This window comes from Oncorhynchus clarkii, chromosome 19 (genome assembly GCF_045791955.1).
Source record: "Oncorhynchus clarkii lewisi isolate Uvic-CL-2024 chromosome 19, UVic_Ocla_1.0, whole genome shotgun sequence".
NCBI classification, from domain to species: Eukaryota; Metazoa; Chordata; class Actinopteri; order Salmoniformes; family Salmonidae; genus Oncorhynchus; species Oncorhynchus clarkii.
The window spans coordinates 45550787-45555693 of record NC_092165.1 but is presented as its reverse complement, the minus strand read 5'-3'; positions in this window follow the sequence as shown (position 1 = coordinate 45555693).

Genomic DNA, 4907 nt, shown 5'->3' with positions numbered 1-4907 from the left:
TTGTGTCCCACTTGTTGTTGATTCTTCACAAAAAAATACAGTTTTATATCTTTATGTTTGAAGCCTGAAATGTGGCAAAAGGTCGCAAAGTTCAAGGGGGCCGAATACTTTCGCAAGGCACTGTATACTGGGTATAATGGGGAAGATTGGCGACACCTGGAGGGGGGTGAAGACAAGCACAAAGACAGGTGCAACAGATCAGGGTGTGACAGCACATTTCTGCAGCATTAGTAAAGATGTAATCAGTACGTGTTAATGATTTAATTCCTGTGTTGTTTGTAACCACCCTGGTAGGTTGACTGATAACCTGAGTCAGGTTGCAGGCACTGGTTACAGTTTGAAGTTGTTTCTTGAGTGGGCAGCTGCATGAAAGCCAGTCAATATTTAGATCACCCAGAAAATATACCTCTGTTGATATCACATACATTATCAAGCATTTCACACATGTTATCCATATAATGACTGTTAGCACTTGGTGGTCTATAGCAGCTTCCCATCAGAATGGGCTTTAGGTGAGCCAGATGAATCTGTAGACATTATTTCAACAGTATTTAACATTAGATCGTCTCTAAGCTTTGCAGGAATGTGGTTCTGAATATAGACAGTAACGCCACCCCCATCTGTATTTTCGGTAGATGTTATAACCATGTATTGCTACCACTGTATCATCAAAGGTATTATCTAAGTGAGTTTCAAAGATAGTCCAAACATGAATGTCAACTGTTATAAGCAAGTTATTGACTTCATGAACCTTGTTTCCAAGGCTACATATGTTAATATGGGCTATTTTTGGCACTTTTCTGGGTTACTTGATTGATTTTAATTCTTTCCTGGGAATCTTATCAGAAGTAGACTTGCTCATGTTATTTATATAGGAGCTGATAGTGCACGGTGAGCTGCACACAGTGGACTTCCTACTTGGGCACACCGCCTAAGTGCCAACAGTGTATCTCTGGGTCATAGGCACATGATTACTGCATACAATAACTGTAGGATCAACAGAGGTATTCAGGGCAGTTAGGGGGACATAAATGAAGTTACTTACATTGTGTCTGTCAACGCCCCTGGGATAATGTACATTTCCTGCAGCATTATTACAACTCAGCATCAGAATGGTAGGAATGAACTGAGCTGGTCTTTGGTCAACGATAAGTCATTGTCTCAACGCAGTCTTGAAATGCGAGTCCAGGACCCGAGATGATTTGGATGGACTCCGTCATTCCTGTAGAGTATCTTCTGTTTTCAGAAGGTGTCAAAGTCATCTAAATGAGTGATTCCAGCAGAGCTACAGTAATCTTTTAGCCAGGTGTGTAATGCCAGTAGCCTACTAAATCTTTCACACCCGCGGCCCAATGATGGTACCTGACCTAAAATGATTGTCTGATTTTTGGAATCTTTCAATGCTAGAATCATCTTTTTAACATACATTTTCAGAATTTCCGAGCTAGCTCCCAACAGTAGATCTGGTGTAGACCTAATTTAACACATTTTCTAAAAACAACCACAGCTCCCAACTCATTAAACATGAACAGGCATGATTCCTGCTTGATTATCCAGGCAGCTAGTTTTCATGTTGGTTTTGGTGTTGTTGACATAGGTTTACGTGGGCAGGAGGAAAGTAGGCCCCTGTGATAATGTTAGATCTGCGATAAAGCATTATTTGCATATCAACACTGTCTGCACCACACTCACAGCACAGGAATGTCTACACTTCGGGCTGTCTGGTGAGTCAAACCATACGCAAGGTGTGTCAGGTTCAACAGAGGTGTTGTCCCTTCTTGTGAGATGTGTTAATCCTGTTAGTACTATCTAAATAGTGGTGAAAGAATGGGGTGTTGATAAATGGCAAAGCAAGTATTAATGAGGACAGACTCCCTATAGAATGGTTTATTTGTTTTCCTCTGTTCTCCTTGAAATTAAAAGTTTAGACCCACCTACTCATTCAGGAGTTTTTCTTTATTTTTACTATTTTCTACATTGTAGAATAATAGTGAAAACATAAAAACTATGAAATAACACATACGGAATCATTTAGTAAAGTATTAAATAAATACAAATATATTTTCGATTTTAGATTCTTCAAAGCAGCCACTCTTTGCCTTGATTACAGCTTTGCACACTCTTGGCACTCTCTCAACCAGCTTCATGAGGAATGATTTTCCAACAGTCTTGAAGAAGTTCCACATATGCTGAGCACTTGTTGGCTGCTTTTCCTTCACTTCCAAATGAGACCCAACACCATCTCAATTGAGTTGAAGTCGGGTGATTGTGGAGGATTGTGGAGATTGTAATTTTTGTACTATGACGTGAAGGGAGTCTGGAATCTTTGGTTTGTCCGACAATTTATAGTCTGGTTTTAGATAATCCTTGGTTGGGGTCTGAGCACATTATTTGCAAACGTAATAAGTAGGTCATGGTTCTGTAGAGCCCTACTGTTCACTTTCAATCTTCACTCCTCTCTCTCATCCCATCCCTCTCTCCCCTTGACTTGGACTGAAATAGTTGCCGGTGTTCATGTTGGGTCCTTAAATACTGTTTATATTTAGGTGCAGGAGCTCCACAATACTTTTGTGCTAATATTCAATAAGAGAAACAGGAGCTCAAGCATTAGAACATACTCAGCTCTGGTGAGCTCCTACCCAAGTCAAGCACCGCCAGTAACTCCAGTCAGGAAGGAAGAAGGTGTTGTGAAACACTCTGCCTGCTTCCTTCACGTTGCATCTGTCAACTCCCTCAGAAAAACAGCTACAAAAAAACGTTTTTTTGAAAAGGACCTTGCTCAAAAAACGTGTTTGTCTGTCTTTCTGTCGGTCTTTCTCTCTCTCTCTTTTTTCCCTCCCTGTCAAGGTGTTTACATAATGAACATATTGAATTTGTTGCTGAGGCCAAGTCTTATTTCCCTCCGCTCGGGGTAAATAAAAGGATAGTCCTTATATTAAAACATGTATTTAATTAAACCAATTAAAAGTTGTTTATGGTCCTGGGCTTGGGTTATGCCCACATTGGGCATGCAATTGAACAATGTAGATCTTGTTTGGCTGTTGAAGCGGTCTGGCTGTTTGGAGGGTCCTGTTAACCAAGACTTTTAAAGAGCTGTGTTTTGGATCTCTGTCATTTGCCGTGCACTCGTACCTAATCCTTGGGCTCCTGGAAGCCCGAGGGGGACATTATCACATTTAGCAGAAAAACACACACTCTGTTTAATATTTTGTCAACCATACTCACCTCATAAACAGGGTTGCTTTTTTTCAGGGAGCTTTACTTCTCACATATTCAACCCAAATGTGTTGATCACATGCATGGTCACATAGCTTGTCTGTAGCTGGCCATGTAGAGGTGAAGTTGATGGTTTTTAATGTAGGCCCATTTATAAACCTGAAATTGAATCTAAGACAACAGTGCCAAATATTGTGTCATTTTGATGAGCTAGTTTGTGTTCTATAAAATGTTAGTTTCAAGTTTAGAATTTGTATTAGTTGTATATACGGGATACGCATTGTATACATCGTCCAACCAAATGCTTACTTGCAGGTTCCTTCTCGACAATGCAACAACAACAAGAAGAAATAAGCAAAGATAAGAATAGAAACATAAATGCTCAGTATAATAGAATAAACATTTTAGCATAAGTATATAGTCCAATAGGCACAATTTATGGTTCAATATTTACATGTGTATTGGAGAAGGGGGGGATGGGGGGAGCGTATAACCTCAGCAGTATAATAAGAGTCTGGTAGCAGCAGTTATGATGTGTGTGTGTGTGTGTGTGTGTGTGTGTGTGTGTGTGTGTGTGTGTGTGTGTGTGTGTGTGTGTGTGTGTGTGTGTGTGTGTGTGTGTGTGCGTGCGTGCGTGCGTGCGTGTGTGCGTGTGTGCGTGTGTGTGTGGTGGTAAGTCCAGTTCAAGTGTTCATCAGTCTGATGGCTTTTAGATATAAACTGTCTCTGAGCCTGTTGGTACCAGACCTCATACTCCAATCCCGTCTGCCCGATGGTAAAGGAGAGAATAGGTTGTGGCTTTGGTGTGTTGGGTCCTTGATGGTGATGCCTTGCGGTTGTGGACAGAGAAATTCATGTACCAGGCCGTGATGCAACCGGTCAGGACACGGTCGATGGTGCAGCGGTAGTATTTGACGAGAACCCAGGGTAACATGCCGGCTGTATTCAGCTGTTTTAGGAAGTAGATGCTGTTGGTCATTTTTTTCATTTATTCCCAAATTAAAATAATCTGAAAGAAGTAAATTGAGATGAAAAAGTATTAATGTTTCCTTTTTGTTGCTATAGCCATATGTCTGCAATGGGTTTGTCGATGTTCTCAGTTTCCTGAAGGTGAATAAAACAATCAAAATGATTCTCTGGCCCAGCTGCCACTGTTAATGAATGACAAAAATCCAACTGCATCAATTACAACACAGTGTGAAAACTGGGAACTTCACCATTTAGCCTCTCGACAACTAAACTTTTTATGGACTGAATATGAATGACGAGCTAGAATGATGCATGATGGGCAGCTCCTGTCTGGTACACATGCATCATTCCAGCCCTGTTATCCCTTCTCCGTTTCAGAGAATGCTTTCAAAGACCACTGTTCAAAAGGTTGGTCTCAAGTTAATGGGCTTCTATTCACACTCGAGACTGAACATAACAAACAGAAAGCACTTATCACAAACAATATCCTTCATTACATCCAAGAGAGGATGGTTTAATAACAGCAAATTACCCCCACACCTGCCATTAACTTTTAGATTACAGTAATGTTATCATTATATGAGTGGCTTAGAACATCTTTGCTTGATAAACAACATACTAACAGCTTTCTACTTGCATCAGACAGAAGTAGTTTCAAAGTTATACATCATAACTATTCAAATCTGGTGCTTGAGGTAATGATTTTAATTTCATTCTCACCC